The sequence below is a fragment of the Panthera uncia genome (genome assembly GCF_023721935.1).
Source record: "Panthera uncia isolate 11264 chromosome D3 unlocalized genomic scaffold, Puncia_PCG_1.0 HiC_scaffold_8, whole genome shotgun sequence".
NCBI lineage: Eukaryota > Metazoa > Chordata > Mammalia > Carnivora > Felidae > Panthera > Panthera uncia.
The window spans coordinates 37,926,558-37,946,320 of NW_026057586.1; positions in this window are offsets into that span (position 1 = coordinate 37,926,558).

Genomic DNA, 19,763 nt, shown 5'->3' on the forward strand with positions numbered 1-19,763 from the left:
GTACTGGCCACATAATAAACCATTGTAGAATCTGTGGGTTGATAGTCTTTCTTGAGTAAGGTAATCATTCCGTTTCATCTGCAGTGGCCAGGGAGGGATGGTCTTGTGGAACAGATTATGGCAGTTCATAAGACTCACTGAAACAGTGAGTGGATGCCCCACATTCTCATGCCTTCACGTTTTTGTTCAAGTGCTTAGATCTGACTGCTTATGTTTGGTGTTTTTTTTTTTTCCAATTCCTCAAGTATAAATTTTTCCTCTCTTCGAGGACCACCTCATGTCTTTTTTTTTTTTAATGTTTCCTTATTTTTGAGACAGAGAGACAGAGTGTGAGCAGGGGAGGGGCAGAGAGAGAGAGAGAGGGAGAGAGAGAGAGAGAGAAAGAGGGGGGGACACACAGAATCTGAGGCAGGCTCCAGGCTCCAAGTTGTCAGCACAGAGCCCAAGGCGGGGCTTGAACTCACGAACCACGAGATCATGACCTGAGCTGAAGTTGGATGCTTGACCGACTGAGCCACCCAGATGCCCCTAGGACCACCTCATGAAATTTTCCATCCACCAAGCAACCAGGAGGACCTCTTTCTCTCTCAGCCATCCCAGCTCTTTACCTATGTCAAGTTTTCTTAGGACACATGTTACTTTCTTTCTTGGATCATTTGAAGGAACTATTTATCAAATGGCTAATGCGTGCTGTTTGAGGGGGCCTAGTACATAGCAACTCCTTCTTCTCACCTGAGGTTTGAGCCAAATGAGAAATAGGAATCCAGTAGATGGGAATCACACAGCCCCTTATTTATAAAGCCAAAATGTGCTTTCTGGTACTTCTTAACCACCTTGTCACCAACAACGCTGCCCCTGTAAGATTTCTGGTGTAGAGGAAGACATTGTTCTGGCTTTCTGGAGGCAGCTGACTTCCAAGGGGTAGGGGAGGAAGTGGGCTTTTCTCTCTCACACTCAACTGTCAGGTAACTTATTTCAGTTTTGCGGGAAAGGCTAGGGAATGAGGCAAGAGACAAGGAGTATTTAGTGACAGTCCAACCTCACGAAACCGACACGATGTATATTTAAATACATACCTAATGCTGCTTAGATTTTTGGTTCTGTAACCCCTTGGGCTTCATCATTAAGCCTCTTGTCACCCAGAAGTGTTTGGAAAGGTGTTAGCAGCCTATTGGGAAGTCCCGCTCCTCCCTTCCTCAGGCTGCTTCCTGAACTTCACACCTTTATGGACTCCTTGGGAATGCTGTTGGGTGAATATTTTTTTCTGAGAAGACCCAGAAATAGGCCAAAACAGTTTGTTACCTTAAAAGATCCCAAGGCTACTCTGTAGCCAAAACCAAAACCTCACTCCCTGTTCTGTTCCCCATCCCAAATTATGTCCAGCTGTGTTTTCCTCCTGAAGAGTCAGAACTCGCATGCTACTTCTGGGGCTGAGTTTCCAGGTTACACACACCTATCACAACGCTGACTCTCATTCATGACATTAAAAATGGAACACACATTGCCAATGCCTAGAGAGGTAGTATCGGGGAAATATATGTTGCCAGAACTCATTACTTTATATTGGCTAAGCAGAGATACAGTGATACCTGAGGGAGGGAGGGTGGGTGGACAGGAAAAACCCTGATTTCTGCTTCTCCATAATCCCATTCAGTCTAAACCAGCTGTCTGGAGTTCGTGAACTATAAACAAACAATTAGAAGTCTCCCTGTGTGAGAGATTCATTGTATCTGGGGGCTGGCAATTTACCTATACATGTTGTCCTCTCTCATCATGTAAGTGGCATTTGAGACGTGGTAACTTGTTTCAACGTAAAAAAAAAAAAAAATTGCAATTTTGGCTGCCATTGGGTAGGGGTGTATTTTGAGGAGTATTTTTTATGCATCACCTTCAGGACGCTTCAATTTCCATTTCTCCTGGGAGTCACAGGGATATGTGCTAAGAGGACTTCTCCAGACTTTCGCAAGGGGTATTTTAGTCCCGCGCCTCTATCACGTGCTTCTAAAATTTTATGAATGTTTCAGGCCTCGCCTGAAATAGCAAGAGCAGCCAGGCATCTATTTATTATCGAGTGAGAGACGATAGTGGCATGAATCCTGGTGTCAGTGGTGGAGGTGAGTGAGATGACTGGAATGTAGATGTGTTTTGAAGGGGAGCAGCCCGGATTTGATGAGTGGTTGCCCCGTGTGGTGTGGAAGGAACGGGAACAGTTACAAAGAATCTGATGCTTTTGGCCTCAGCCCTGGAAGAGAGGAGTGGCTACCAACAAGGAGCATTTAACCACCAACCCCCCCCCGCCCCGCCCCCAACCCCCACGAATGCTGTCAGTCTTTCAAGCTCCCTCCTGTTGTTCTCATCCTCCAGATCCATCACTTGGCGTATCAGTTCCTTTCTTTAAGGGTTATTTCCCAATTACTGACCCTGGGGATTCTCTATTTTGGTCTCAGCGAGCACGTGTCTGTTTACAGATATCGGCTCCTGGGTGGCAGGGCAAGTCTTAACTATTTTTCCACTGTGGATCCTTTTGTGAAGTCTGGTGTAGGCTGGGTGCGGGGGAGGGGTCTCATCTCAGAATAATGCTTTTAAATGCATAAAATAAAGTACATATGCTTAAAAAAATAATATTAAAAAACAGTCATCAAGAAATGTTTAAAATTTGTGTCCGTAGTTATATATGTGTGTGTGTGTGTGTGTGTGTGTGTGTTTAGTTTATTTACTTATTTTGAGAGAGACAGAGCATGAGCAGGAGAGTGGGAGAGAGTGAGAGGGAAAGAGACAGAATCCCAGGCACAGAGCCCCACTGCCTGCACAGAGCCTGACTTGGGGCTTGAACTCATGAAACCTATGAGATCATGACGTGAACCAAAACCAAGAGTCGGAGGCTTAACTGACTGAGCCACCCGTGTACCCCTACATATGTGTTTTTTGATTAATGCATTAAATAAAAAGTTATACGCTGAGTCCAATAACTAATTTCAAAGTAATGATAAACATCAATGATATTTTAAGATCTTAGCAGCAGGAAAATGTGATAAGAAAATACATGTTTTTTATATTAATGATGAAGTCATAGGCACTACACCTACCACTATGCATGGCTTGTTGCCCACCAGTCCCCATTGACGGAAATGCTGAATTTTGGTTCTCCAATTGAAATTAATTAGTGAAAATGCAAAGTGCTTTGGTCACATGCAAGTTCACGGAATTCCTTTGAGAATAAAGGAGCTGACCCTAACACATGCTCTACAGTGGAACGTGTTTGAACTTTGCAGTGACGTGAACCTAGTAAGGAAGGGGAGCCCAGGTTTCTCCTCTAACACCTATTATACATAAGGTGCTACACTCGATTTTTTTGTACATTATCCCATTTAATTGTCAAAACAATGTTGCACGTTAGTTATTATTTCCATTCTTTAGATAGGGAATTTGAGACTTCGAGACACAGAGTAATTTGCCCAAATTCCTGTAACTATGAGTTTCTGACTTGGGGTGTATACAGATGCAGGCTGGCTCCCACTCCAGAGTTTCATTTCAGAATCACTATGATCTCTGGGCATTTGGGTAGAAATTTTATCACCTCCAGGTGCCTGTAAACTCCTTCATTGCAGGGTTCAAGCTGAAGTAGGCTCAGCATCCCCAGCTGGCTTTACGATGTTTCACAGGTAGCTTTAAGCCTATTATATTTTGATTTGTAATTATTAAAATAACTGACTGTCTTTAGAATACAAAAGAAATGTTAAAGTATTTTTCAAATGCCTCTATACTTACCATTTGTATGGAAAAGCAATAGAGGAGTTAATGGGGGTCATCCTGGGGAATCTGATCTCTGGCAAGATCCTGGATAAACTGATCCAGTATTAGCTACCGAGTAAATCCTGTGAATGAGAACTCTTCTTGGAGTGCTTTGCCACTCCAGTGTATGTATTCTTGGTTACGAATTATATATTGAAGCTATACAGGGTACAGCATCCAAATCTCTACATGAATGATAATCACGCCAAAGATAAACAGACTAATTAACAGTAACTATAATGAAAACACAACTACTGTTCAATGGTCCTGATTATATAGTTTACTTAGTAAAACACAGCCTTAGAAATTTCTTCAACTGGGAGAAGTAATGGTTGCTAACACGAAATCTTCCTTTTTTTCTATTCAAGGCCTCTAGCGTATTAATTGCACCATCAGCCCATTTATTAATGTTAATGCCTTGCAGTTTGCTAAAAATGAAATTCTCTCGACTTGCTTTAGGATTCCTTGAAATTTAATACCCACCATGATTTGGGGATAGAGAGGTTCCACTGGCCAGTTTTAATTAAAAAATACAATACGGTGAAAAATAAAACTCTAGTTTCACCAAATTACTTTTTGTTCAGTGGGGAAAAAAATCCAGATAAATCAGACTTTCTTGCATTTATTTTACAAACGAGGAAATACAAGCCAAGCAGAATAAATCTCTTTTTGCTGAAATGGCAATTTGTTTGTGCTGGAAGTTTTATTTCTTATTGATTAGGTAGTATATATAAAGAGACTCATTACTCTTGAGTGTTCTGATTTGGAGAATGTTAACAGGAGACAATTCCGAAGAGACTTTGAGAAATTCTAGGAGCCCGCCTCTAAAGGATATGTGTATTCTGTTTGGTTGTTTATTCGCATTTGCTGCATTCTTCAAAAAAAGAAGCAAGTAAACAAATACCAACATTTTCAATTTCTTTTTGAAAGTCCAATGCAGCACTAGAAAATACATTGAAAATACATTTTGTTCTAATAATTTAAATTCCTCAAGCTTAATGCTTGGGTTTGTTTCCAAGAAGCACAGCACGTTAGATTATTGAAAAGGGTCCAGAATTTTAAAGACTTGAAAACAGTAAGATTTTCAGGTACAACCTGGTGTGAGCAGCAGTCTCCAGGCTCTGTAGGAATATTTATACATAAAGTGTGGGAATTATTCCTGAACTATTCCTAATGTGACATTTGAGGAACATCTTTCTATTTTTTGCTATTTGGCAGAGTACGTGACAGAGACCAAAAAGTATGAGTCATTCTTATTTTTATTGTGCTGCTGTGTGACTCAGTGGCTTGACACAAAGCTATCTTTGGCACCATTTGAAGAGTTTTGACTCTACTCAGTGGTCTGATGGGATGCTCCCTAAGCCAAATTAACTAGTCCCGCTATATAGTTTGCTTTCCAGCAGAATCCCTTTGTATTACTGTATGAAGTAGGCACAGCCAACTGTGGTTTTAGGGCTTACCAGGGAAGTGACCTCAGCCTGTTTGATTTAGAAACCTGATACTGTCTGGAGTGCCTGGGTGGCTTAGCTAGTTGAACATCTAACTCTTGCTTCCAGCTCAGGTCCTGATCCCAGGGTTGTGGGATAGAGCCCCGCCTTGGGTTCTGCGCTGAGTTTGAAGCCTGCTTCAGATTCTCCATCTCTTTCTGCCCCTCTCCCCACACTTGTGTTCTCTCTCTCTAAAATAAAAAAAAATTTTTTAAAGTTTAGAAACCTGATACAGTCAATGTATCCAAGCATCCTCAGACTAAAATATGGCTTGGGGACCAGAGTCTTCTAACTGGGCAAGGCTTCTAGCTTAGGCGGATAATAATTTCCTAACTTAGATAAATGTGCTTAAGCTCTTTGAGTTTCATTTTCTAAGTGTGGCATAGAGAAAATAGGGTGAACACTATGGGTGAGAAAAAGTGATAATAGGTGAAAACCATTTGAATGAAGGTCCACCACATTGAAGGTGCTGGATAAAGGACGGTGTGGTAGCATGACACAATGTAAAGAGATCTGAAGTAGACTTCTTTTATTAACATTTTTTTAAATGTTTATTTATTTTTGAGAGAGAGAGATAGACAGACAGAGCATGAGCAGGGGAGGGGCAGAGAGAGAGGGAGACACCGAATCTGAAGCAGGCTCCAGGCTCTGAGCTGTCAGCACAGAGCCGGACGCAGGGCTCGAACCCATGAGCGGTGAGATCGTGACCGTGGCTAAGAGACTGTGGCCTCTTAGCCAACTGAGCCACCCAGGCATCCCCTGAAAGAGGCTTTTATTTTAGAAAGGTAAGTCTTATAAACAAAGTAGAGGGTAGGCTGGGGGTAGAGGGTCAATCCTAGAAGCAGAAACAATTTTCTGATAGACCCTGGAAGTCTAGGCCAATAACCTAACACAAAAGGCTGGTTTATAAAGCAAAATGCTATTTGCTTATTTGGAATAAACTAAGCATAATATTTAGATTCACTACATGTGATATTGATAGTCTCAACCTTTTCTAAAAATCATTCACACAAATGATACGGAGATACATTATAGTGTTAGTGATCATCCAACGTAGGCTCTACCCACAATTGCACTGTCATTCTGTCTCCCTGTGAAGACAAACAAGGATTATGTTTTACTCAGCACTTAAATACTGTGCATTTCTTAGGAGTCGAAAGGGCACTCAGGTATTACTGTCTTGGGCATTTTATGTAAGTGTACTTAGCAAATGATACATCAAAAAGAAGTGAAGATATACCGGCCCCTGGAACTGGGTAACTGACGTTCATTTTGTATCAGCTTTGTTTCCCAGGTGAGTCTGTTTCAAGGGCCCACTCTTCCAGCTAGGGTCTCAGATTGACAAATCCATTTCTTCCTCCTCTCAGAGTTAACCAGATCAATTATGGTGTCCTGCCGGCAATAGCACACGTATCCCTTGACCCACGTAAAATCATGAGGCAAGTGTTTGTTCTGTAGGCAATGGACCAGGTAGTCTTGATAATTACCTAACCTTTAGCCAGGAGCTGACCAGCACCTTTCTCATATTTGGTCCTGGTTACAAGCACACCCTACCCATTGGTACCGTTTCTCATATGTGGTCCACTTGCTCCAGAATCATTTGAGCTGCTTACTGAAAATATGGATTCTGCAACTCAATTCAGACCTTTCGAGTCTCTTGGGATGGGTCCTAGGAATCTGTATAGCATCGACTGTGGGTGGTGGTGGTGGTGATGGGAAGGCTCATAGGATCTTTCACTCCATCTAGGGCCAACAGGAGCTACGAAACTCCCTGGGAGCCCACTGTGTGCTGGGCATGGGGGTTTTTGTGAGGTAAGCACGGTGCACTTGCCACCTAGGCTTGGCTCCCTCTCTAAACATCCATCGCCCAAGTAAATGGGCCCACATGTCCCTCCCCACTCATCAAGCAGAGGAATCAGAAGACACAACTGGGTCTAAGATACAGGAAAGAAGGAAATCCCTGGGTTTACAACCAGCCTAATCCATTCATAGGGGTGGGAATTAGGGAATAGGGCTCTAAACTTCAGCGAGTCAGAAATGAGCATTTGCTAGAAAAGCAGTTGTCAAACTTTTCATCTCCATACCACTTACACTCTTCAAAAATAGTTGAGGATCCCAGAATTCTTTTGCTTATGTTCAAGCTATCAACGTTTGCTGTGTTAGCCATTAGAACTGAGGATGCTTGAAAACATTAAATAATTCCTCAAAAATAACAAAGTCATGGGGTGCCTGGGTGGCTCAATCGGTTAAGCGTCCAACCCTTGATTTTGGCTCATGTCGTGGTCTCATGGTTCTGGGAGTTCAAACCCCATATCAGACTCTGTGCTGACAGTGGGGAACCTGCCTGGGATTCTGTCTCTCCCTCTCTCTGCCCCTCCCCCATTTGCTCTCTATCCCTCCCGCAAAATAAATTAAAAATATTTAAAAAAATAACAAACTCATTAGACGTTAACATAATTGCTTATTTTTATTTGAAGAAACTCTAATTTTCTCAAAATCAAACAGTGAGAAGAGAGACATTATTTAAAAAAAATTTTTTTAATGTTTGTTTTTGAGAGAGAGAGAGACAGAGTGCGAGAGGGGGAGGGGAAGACAGAGAGGGAGACACAGAATCCCAAGCAGGCTGTGGGCTCTGAGCTGTCAGCACAGAGTCCGATGTGGGGCTCCAACCCACAAACTGTGAGATCAAGACCTGAGTCGAAGTTGGACACTTAACCGACTGAACCACCCAGGAGCCCCGAAGAGAGGTATTATTTTATACTTTTACAAATACTGTTAATGTCTGCCTTAATGTAAGACAGTTCTTATATCTGCTTTTACAATTGATTTGTGGCAATATGTTGTCTTGTTTGAAGTATATGAAGAAAATGTGGTCTCATATAGACATAGACATGTAGTTCAAAATGGAAGGAGTATTTCAGTAGCCTTTTCAGATAATTGTGGATATTCCTGTTTGATGTGATGCCCAAAGTTACTAAGTGGTAGTTTTTTAAAGCTTGGTTGTAGTATGTTCAATCCAACCCTATCAGGGAACTCTTCGTTCTCTGCTACATGAAAACCCATGAAAACTTTGAATGGATATTGTACCCATGTAGGATTTTATACCTTTACCCATTGATATTCAGAAAATACCAGTTCACCTTAGTCCACAGATCTTCTAAATACTGACACATTTCATTTTACAATATGGAAAACATTGCTGTATTGGCAAAAATACAACAACCTGGGTGATGGTGAGAAAACAGAAATGTCCTGTCTTCTGGGTCTGGAGGCTAGAAGTCAGAAACCAAGGTGTGGGCAGGGCCATACTCCCTCCAACCTGTGGGGGAATCCCTTCTTGCCTCTTTCTGCCACCTCTGGAGGTTTGCCAATGATCTTTGGTGTTCCTTGCCTTGTGGCACATCACCAGAGTCCTCCATCATCACATGGTGCCCTCCCCATGTGTCATCACATTGTCTTCCTCTGTGCATGTCTGTCTCCGTGTACAAATGTCCCCCCTTTTTAAGGACACCTGTCATATTGGATTTGAGCTGACACTTAATGACCTCATGTTAACTCAACTATATTTGTAAAGGCCCTATTTCCAAATAAAGCCACAATCTGAGGTCCTGGATGTTAGGACTTGAACTTTTTTTTTTTTTTTTTGAGGGACACAATTCAAGCTACAACACTTGCAATCATTAACGTCACCACTGAACTCATTCCAAAAAGTCTGCAATTATTATGAAGCTTATAGTGGTGGATACAAGTCTCCCCAAATTCCAATTTTTGCTTGGCAGCTTGCATTTTATCACTGGCAACAAACTTTCGGGTGTTTCCCTTGAAATGACAGGCTCACTTTGTTCATTTTTAAGAAAATGTCTGCCAAATGCCTAGGTTTCAATAACCACAGTTTGTCGGTTGTTTCTTCAAATAAAAACGGTGCTCTCTAAACATGTTACTAGGGCAGCGTGCAACGCACTCACTTTTTCCGTGTGACTTTCTTAATGAGGAGTCGGGCTACTGGTTAAAAAGCCTGCGTGTGATTTTTCAGATGTGACCCGCGGCCATTACAAAAGCTTCCCCTGGTAGGCCTTCCAGGGGAGAGCTGCCCTCCCCACACCGTACCTGGCACACAGCCGGCCTATCACAGCCTCTGAATAGTTTCCCTGGAGAACTCAGACTCCCCTGATCTGTCATGCTCTTTGCATAATACTTACCTTCCTCACCTGGGCACCTTCCTTTCTAGGTCTCTTGATTAGAGGCCTCGGGCAGAGGTCTTCCTCAGGTGCCTCTGCTTATGGGGGAAGAGGGGAAACTCTTTTCCCCTACTCTGACCCAGCACAAGTACTTTTGCACTCCAAGCCTGACCCTGAACTCTTCCTCCTGAGCCCAGAGGCCACAAAACCACCAGAATCTTTTGTTCTGGTGGCTCCATCAACGGTAAGATGATCCACCTGACCCTCTACTGGTGTGCCCATCCAGGGGGGGAGAAGGAAACGGGAGTCGGTGTTTTCTCCTGGTTTAGCCTCTTGCTTATCCCATCACAGTAAGTAAAGGCTTAACTCTTTTCCTTTTCGGCTTGTTCCTTCAGCGAGCTGTTCTGACACGTGACAAACAGCTCCGTTTTCTCTCCCAGCTCAACTGAGCTCTGGAGTCCAGAGGGCATTTCCTTGCCAACAACTATAATACTTGGGGATGTAGCAAGAGTACTCGATGTGTGCTTCCTATTTCGTCATAGAGAATGATAAAAGGCATGTACTTGCAGGCTGTACAGGTTGAGTTGAATACTATTGTAATATATTTTACTAGGCAACCAAGGACATTCTTAAGTGAACCTGGCCTTTTTTTTTTTCCATGGTCAGTGCATGGCAGTAGACTTACTATGACCACTGCAACAGGTTGTGGCCACTGCCTTGATTTCTTCTAAGGCATCAGTAGTTTTACCAACCATTGCTTCCCTTATCATCAGTGCAAATATCAACACAGTGAAAGGCACACAACACTTCAGCATTATTGTGAGAATGGTTTTGACCTCGAGGACCTCCCGAAAACGTTTCAGGGTCTCCCAAGGAGCCACACCACCCTTTGAGAACCTCTGTGTGAGTATAGTCTCTGAGCCGCATGACATCCCCCATGGTAGCCTAGCATGATGGTGTTACAGAAACTGATGGAAGTTTTGAAGTCTGGGAAATCAGGATCTTAGCTATTCTTCCATCTCTAATATCTGACAGTTTGTCAGGCTAAAAGAGTGTGTTTGTGCTCTTCATCTTCAGTTGCAAAAGCTGGGCAGGGTCAAGTGCTCTGAGCAAAATCCTGAACCAAGAGAAGCCTGAGAGGGATGTGTTTGCCTTGGGCCAAGCCCGAACAAGAGAAAGTATACCTCCTTTTTCTTGTGGACCAAATTCCATGTAGAGAGAGCACAGCATCCGCCATGGGTGGAGAGACTTCAGCAAGGATCTCGTACTGGCAAACTTAAGGATGCTGGTTTTCCCAGAGACCACTGCCAAATCTTTCAGGGATCTCAAATCACAGCAGCATGTTTCCATTTGAAATGTTGCTGCAGTAAAACCTTGGGAACCTGTGATGACATTAGTAGCCAGTGGTCTGCAATAAATGTGGACAATTAGTACAGACCTCACCAAAAATGGGAGGAATGTTTGGTCTTCTATCAATATTTATATAAAAAAAAATTAAGTCATTCCACCCACAGTCCTCCAGGAACGTTTGAGATGATAATCATCTTTAACTGGGGACACCACAGAAAGCCCTTAGCTGACCATTGCAGCCCTGATTATCTTTCTAGTCTCAGCTCTTGTGGGTTTCTGCCCTGACTTTCCACATTCCAGCCAGCCTCCCAGAGCAGGACAGGCCACATTCTCTTGCATTCCTCCATCATTACCTCTCCTGTCCTTCTGCTTCTGACAGCTTTCTTCCACCTCTCTGGACCTCCTCCACTGGCCAAACTGTGACTCACCCTTGAGGACTCAGCCCATGCCCATCGAAAGTCTTTCCTGGTGTCTAACATGTTGATTTTGCAGCTATGTTGACTTGTGGACATTCCAAGTACTTGTGACCTTGGGGTGTTTTCCAACACCAACAACCAATTCTCTGATTCTCTGGATGCCAGTTGGGTGTTCTGACGCTAACTAGCTGGGGTTAGCATGAGATTCCATAAGTTAAAGGAGTCAGGTTCCACAACACTGCCCACACTTCAGGTGCCAATCACAAATCCTGGGCAACCTGTCCTGACCTACCAGCTATACATTGGGGCTTCCCACAATTCACTCATCAGTTTTGATAATTTGCTAAAACAAGCCACAGAACTCACAAAGGCCCCGAACTTCTGTTTCCTGGTTTGTTGTAGAGGATGCAAGTGAACTACTAGATGAAGAGGTGTACAGGGCTATGTCTGGAGGAAGCACAGGCACTTCTGTCTCTGTGGAGTTGAGGGACACCAACTTCCCTACACATTGATATGTTTACCAAATCTGAAGCTCTCTGAACGCCACTGTTTAGGACTTTTTATGAAGGTTTCATTACATAGGCATTATTGATTAACTTATTGGCAATTGATGGATGATCGGCCCAATCTCTAGTACCTTTCTCCTCCCCAGAGGTTGGGGCTGAGGGTTTCAAGTTTCTAATCAGGACTTGGTCTTTCTGGCCACCCAGTGAGCTATCTAGGGGCCTGCCAGAAAAAAAGGATGCTTTTATCACCTTTATTCAGGAAATTCCAAAGGTTTTAGGAGCTCTGTGCCAGGAACCAGGGATAAAGACTAAACTTCTTTTTATGACACCAAAGATCCTATAATCCAAGGCATTGTACCTCATCTGTATCAGTCACATATTCAATCCATTTTCATATTTCCATATCTCAGATTAGGGCTCAGGGATAGGGTGACATTTGGACATAGGATGAAGTTCAAGGATATGGTGAAGGAGTCAATGGCATATGTTGCTGGATAATTTTGGAAAAGTAAAAATTTAATGTAAAAAGTTTAGATTATAAAATGCCTATGACATTAGACGTTTATAATTGCATCTCTGCCTCCTGCTTTGTAACCTAATCTCCCAGGCGGATTTAGTAATCATAGTTATCAGAGTACGCATCCTGGGCATACTTCTATCATAGCACTTACAGACATTGTATCTTAATTTCTTACATATTCATTTATCCTACTGGGTTTTACGTAGGAAGTCTTTCTTTTCAATCTCCCCCTAATGTAAAAATCTTTCACATCCCCTCCTTTCTGCTGTATCCTCTATTTCATACATGAATCTACCATAGCACCTGTAACACGGTGATTATTTATTTACGTGTTTCAGAATTTGACTTCTATAGATCACTAGCCTTTTGACAATTTAGACCACCATTTATTGGTCCTATATTCCCAATGTCCATACTGACATTTAGTCAATATGTCTTGAATGTTGGAATATATGAATTGAATGTCTGTTTCCCTAATGTCATCATCTGTAACTTGTATTTTCTTGTCACATATCCAAGTACCTCCCCACATGTGACATTTTATATCTACGCTCCTGTAACCTACCTCCCATCTTTGCTTCTTGGACACATGAACTACTGCCTTCTCAAACTCCCTAATAACGGTGTTTCTTTGCTTGCCTTGTCACTGATGATTCTCTTTATCATCATATTATTAACTCTCTATATCATCATATTCATTTAGCTCAATTATTACTAATGCATCAATTGCCTACTACCAGACCTGTAGCAGAGGCTCACCTAAAGTGGCTTTTTTTGTATCGATTACTTCTGGGCACGCTCTCTAATGGTCGCAGAGTAGCCCCAGTACTGAAGGCCTTAGGGTAGCTGGCCAGTTGAATGTCACTACTGGACTCTGAAATAAACAGACATTTGCATCCCCCTGAAGCATCCAGAGACTATTCTATGTAAGGTTATATAATTTCTCTTTACTTTCTAATGGTAGTGAAGATTCACACCAGGTTTTGAAATATTCAAAGGTAACTTAAAAGTCACGGTGTTTTTTGATAAAGAATTGGGTGGTTTTTACAAAATAACCACTACAGGTCATCCTATACAAGTTAGTTATAAAACTATAAGATGGTGTTTAAATAACACTAATGGATAATTTTCTCTTAAGTGAGGCTTGCTCACTACTTTTCTTCCTTCAATATTATTATCTGCTACATTCCAAATGTTTTTCTAGCAATCGAGCACTTTTCTTGCCCTCTGGGAGTTTACAATGTGGTTGGCTAAGTGGGGTGTGGGTGTGTGTAACTTATTATATGATAGTTGCCACAATATTTATACACATATTCATTTAGAATATATTGTTAGCTTCTGTGATGTGCCAGACGCTGTTGTGATATTAATGAACCGTGACTCTTAGAAGTCATATGGTTTTTCAATATTTGATTAGTCATCTCTGTTAAATCTCTTCATTCCTTCCTATTAATAGCTTCAAAATTAATAAAAAAATTCACTGAAATGATGAAGTTTTAGTAAATAAGTAATAATGAGTTTGAACGATGAGTAATATTTCATTAAGAGAAATTTTAGCTCTTCATACATTCTGTAAGGGAGAAAATGTATCCTGGAAGGATTATTCAATTCTACTCTTTAAAAGGGGACTGAAATAGCATTGCATATGAGTCCTAGAAAAAGAAGAAGGTTTTAGTTCTATGTGGATCCTTTGAAATGTGAAAAACCTGGTTTACTTGTTTAAATCAGGTATTATTGCAAAGAACTTTAGAAGAGTTAGCTAGTTTGGTACTAGGAGAAATGTTCACATTATTTAATTTACTGATAAAGATTATAATTCACCATGCTCTCTGCATGAAAATATTTGATGCAAACAGAATTAAGGATGACTTCAAATCAGATGGAGAAGATAGTGTACAAGTATGTCTATGTTATTTCCTTATAGAACAAAATAAAAAGGAGTCTGGTATCTTTCTCACGTCTACAGTTATTTATTGCATCAAAGGAGAGTTCTGGTAGGAAAATAATGTTTTGTTTTGTTTTTTTCTCCTAGTGAGAAAGGACAGCCTTAAAGTAAAGAGGTGAAAATTGGTTTGATAACTCAGAATAAAAAAGGATTACCTTTGCCTGAAATACCCAGAGGCTCAGAATTGGAAACCTGTAAACTCCTGGGCCAGCACTATGTGGTCACCCTGGAGGCATCTGAGCCTTAATGCAAGGGGAGACATCTAATGGCATTCCTTGTTACAGACAGGTGAAAGAAACTGTATTAAGTCACACATTGTGTGGAATATCTATTTTTCATTAAATAGTTATTAAGAAAAGTAAAACTACTTTCAAGTTCCAAGTCTTAAGATTTGTGAGTACCATATTCAGGAAAATAATTTTCCAGAAGTGTAAGAAAATAGACCGTTATTTCTAAATAGATAATTGACACTCTGAAATAAATTGGTTTTAAGTGAAAGTTGTTAATATGATGTTCAATATTCCCATTTTTATAAATAATAGATTTAGCTTACTAAAAATCATAATTTTTCATAATCAAAAAATGATTTTCTTAATTTTCATAACTGTTACAACAAAAATCAGTGACCAAAAAGGAAAATAAAGGGTTTATAGCTTTCTTTAAACATTTCAACCTACTTGATTTTGGAAACCAAAGCATAGAGTTGCTTTTTAATGCTTTTGGATTTATGCATAATATTGTATTCATTTCTGCCTTCTTACTGCTCCATTTCCATTGCCTCTGGGTATATTAACCAGAAAGATTAAAAACATAAATTATCATAACTAATAAAATGCTTTTATAGGCAATATAAGAGAAAAACTTGTATTTCTATGGGAGTGTGGTTCATACTGACCATGCTAATTACTATCCTGACCAAATTTTCCTTGGATGGGCATATATTTTTTTTTAACCAAGGAAAACAGAAATTTTCAAGGTCATTGACCTAACCCATTACTTAATTATTTATAACCATCATAACAGCATATATTTTTTCTCTTTCCATTTATTTGAATCAGGATTCAAATAAGTCATATTTTGTGATTGGCTGATATGCCTCTCTAGACTTTCCCATTGTCTGGATTGTGCAGACTGTATCTTTGTGAAATCGTTTAACATGTTACTTTGTGTTCTAAATTTCCTGTAAATTGAAGTTAGCTCTAGAGACCTGATCAGATTCAGGTTTGATTGCCTTGGCAAATGGTGAATTCTCCTATCAGGAGACAGTCAATGTTGGGCTATTTCTCTTTTGGTGGTGTCAGTAACCATTAATACTTAATAGCTGAATCCAATTGGGGGTTTCAAAAATGGTGACTTCCCAAACTATCAAATTATCTTTTTATTCTCGTCATTTTTTATCTGGGATACTTTAAAAAGCGTTGTTCTCTTCATCTCATATTGTTTTACCAGTGGTATAGTTCATGTAGGAAACAGGATAAATGCTTGGGATGTTCCCTTTATCTTTCAAGTCTTCCAAATAATGAATTGATTCTTCATCATTCTCCAGAGGTGAGAAGTTAGCCTTTTTAAATTAATCAATTAAATTTTTTTTTTACTACTCTTATGAACTCATGAATTTAACCATACTTGGTTTCTCAATCCACAGTAATTTTAATCATTTTTGAAGTTAAACGTAGCTCACTTCGGGCCTCTTTAAGCTGCCGCTCAAGTCCTATTGACGTGCTCTTAGTAGTCACTGGTAGCTTCCTTGCTATCTGATTTATTTTCTACATTGCCTACTACAGGTCTGGAATTTCTCTAAGGATCTCTGTTTCCGTTTAGAGGGAAATGTACTTAGAGATCACAATCTGGGTGCTGGGTTCCTCATTGCTTTCAAGTATCTTTCAGAGGATAAGGTGAGGAAATACGTACACCCCAAAATAGATAAGTATAAATAGATATTAATAGAAAAATCTATGTACATGTCATCATGAATTCTATTTGTTACATTTAATTCAAATTCAGGACAATAGTGTTTTGTCGTTGTTGTTTTTGCCTAACATCTTCTGTCTGCGTCTCTTTCGCCCACCACGGTAAGAATAAGGAATCCTGATTTACAGCCACACCAGGAATATAACTAAAATATTGCTGAACTACTCAATTAGTTCATTCTACAATCCACATATAAGTGTTTCAGGATAACAACACCAACTTGCTAACTGCCAACAACATGATTAATGAAGAGTTTAAGATTTTGTTTTCAAAACCTTATCTTAAAATAAAATCTTATCTTAAAACAACTTTTAACGGTTATTTTCATCCTTAAATTATATTCCAATAGGCAGTAATTAAAAAATTAGTGTTTTTAATGTCACTTGGAATAGTTTCTTTCTATGTGATTATGCCACCAATTAGGTACACATTTATTTTTATTTTATGTTTTTAAGGATTTAAAAAAATTTAATTTTAAGGGCCTTTATAAGTAAGGGCCAATTTACTGCTTACAATTTTTCAGGGGAGGAGCAAGTTAAAGAAATCAAGAGTAAAGAGGATCTAGGCTCAGCCAAGTCTAATAAATCATACAAGTCAAAAAAGTTAGAATTTAAACCTATACTTCTGCACAAGCCCAAAGGTTTAACACTGTATTAGCATAATGATTTTGAATAAGTTTGTCAGTCTAAATGAAGTATCTAGTTATAATCAGTAAGTTAGTTTTTGACTTTGACTATAGTTTTTAGTGAATGTTCAAATAAAGGAAAAATGAATGTTTGCTTCCACTCCGGTGACACAGTATTTTTTTGTAAAATTTGCAGATTATATATTTATTGTTCGGAGCTTGGATTTGTAGCAGGCATGATTTATAAGAATACATCTTTACCATCAGTTCATTTATCTGTAAAGTGGTGACAGCACTCATTCCTTCATTATTTAGCAACTAGGTATTGAGTTTCGACTATACTAGATACCGTGCTGGTTATTGTTGATCAAGAATAAGAAATAAGACACTTTCTACGCTCAAGGAGATTGCACTCTTGCTGAGAAGACAAAGCTATAAAGAAGCAATCATAATGTAGGGTGGTAAATGTCATACTGGAAGTATATACTGGATGCCATAGGTACATGTAGGAAAGACAAAGCATCTGGTACAGCTGGGGAGGTAAAGATTAATATCCTCATGAAGTCTTTACTTTGTGGAGCACAGGAGGAGCAATTAACCAGGTTGGAGGATGAGAGGAATAAGATATTTTCCATGTGAAAGAGTATACAGGGTTAAGAGTTTGAAATATTATCTAGTATGTGTTTCTGCGTCTGTGACTCCTTTTCCCCTGAAGGCTTTCTAACATTAAAATAAGATTTCAAAATAATTAAAATCTTCATGTGTTAATGTTCAAAAAATTAATGTTACAAATGGGCTTTGCTAACTTATTAGGATCAAAGTTGAATTACTTTAAGGAAAAGCATTAGTGTCCTATTCTATTTTTAAGATATGTAGAAGGAAGAAAAAATAAGCATTTATTTATAAAGTACAAAATAAAGGAAGATTTAGGAATTATTCAGCTAATTTCATCATTTCAGACCAGGCTGGGCAGTGATACAATTTATTATGCCATATCATTCATGGTGTGATTGTATAAGAAAGATAAATTTGTTTTACTATGTTCTCTAAATTCTTTTTGTTTGTTTGTTTGTTTTAACATTTGTTTACTGTTGAGACACAGAGAGAGAGAGACAGAGCACAAACAGGGGAAGGGCAGGGGAGGGGCAAGGGAGGGGCAGAGAGAGAGGGAGACACAGGCTCCAGGCTCTGAGCTGTCAGCACAAAGCCTGACATGGGGCTCGAACTCACGAACTGCAAGATCATGACCTGAGTTGAAGTCGGACTCTTAACCCACTGAGCCACCCAGGTGCCCCAAATGTTGTCCATATTCTGTACATTTTCTATCACTGTACAGAAGTTCTTACTGAAAGTCTGAAGTTATAATTATTTATTGCCATAAGTATGTGGGTGTCAAAACCAATACATATCAGTAATTCATTAAATCTATATCTAAAAAGTAACATTTGTTCTTATGCTTGTATGTATGTAAATCTTAAAATTATATGGACTGTAAAATGAATTCTAATGCATTGTGCTTTAGACAGTTAGAATAAATCAAATATGTATTCTTAGAAAAGACTTTAAAGTTTATTACCTAGGAAAGGGAGGAAAAGATCTCAAAAAGAATGAAGAATCAATTATTTTTTAAGTTTGAGTTTCATTATGTATTTTTTGATAAGTCCATAGCATGAAGTATCTTAAAAGCAATTCTGAATTACAAGAAGCAAGCACTTGAGAAGGAAAAATGCTTTGGAATGTTAAGGACTTTTCTTTTGCATGTCAAATATAAAGCCTGGCTGTATCAGGGCATTGAGTTCCATATTTTAAGTCACAGAAAGGAGAAAAATGTAGAATGACAAAAAATAGTTTTCCATTATTCAGAGAGTGGATTAAGATTCTTCTGAATTGGGGAGGAGTCTGAAGAACACTGGTCAGAATATGAAGAACATTTAGATCAGTGTAGAAATTCTGCTACCATCCTCTGGCCTCTTCCAAGGGGAATCTTGGAGAGGGAGGGGCAATGGAAGTGCTAGATAGGTTTGGAGATCTAATTCAAGGGAGAGGCAATATGGCAGCCTGCCCTATTACCAATAGAAGGGAGGTGGTGAGGATGACAGACAGAGTGCCCTCTCAAGTCTCTCAGCTCCTGTGAGATATAAGGGAGATCAAAATGTTCCAATGTGCCCAAGGAGAGTGCAGAAGACAGCTGAGGATGAAGTGCTTAGAGTAGATAGATCATCAGCAGAGCAAGCTAAGGACAACCACCAAGACAAGGAGAGACAATCCTCCCATCAGCAGAGGCTAGCAATAGAGGATGACACTGGGACCAGATGTTCCTTTCTAAATTTGAAGAAGCCATATATCACTCTGGTGACAAGAGAAAGAAAAAGGTGATGGCTGAAAATTCTAGAAGCGTTCTTAAACCTAAAGTCTCCTTCATAAGATACTTTCCTTAAAAGAAGGTACTTAGCAGGTCAGAGCAACCTTTGTCTCCTTACGTATAAACTCCTGGGTGGTCACAGATAGTTCTATCCTGCACTGGCACCATTCCTGCAGTAAGGACGTCAAGCTCTCTCTCTCTCTAGACAAGACAGCTCCTTTAAATTTAAATCCCATGTTACCTGTAACTTGTCCAAAAGGAACTCTTCTTTGCCTCTAAATATCTTCATTTCAGTGAATGACATCGCGTTCTAGCTAGGTATTCAGACCTCTTGCATTATACCCTCTCACTCCATTGTCAACCAACCAGTTACTACTCTTAACACTCTCAAATGCTTCCCTCTTGTCCATCCCTGTTACCACTAACTCATTTCAAGCCAGATGGAAGATTCAAAACAGTCTAATTGGTTTTCTTGATTTAATCCTTGATTCCCCCCCCCCAATATTCCCTAAAACACAGTCAGAATGGTATTTTGCAAATTCAATTCAATTCTAATTAAGTTACTTGTGACTTAAACATTTTCTATTTTCAACAACTTTTTTCTCATGACA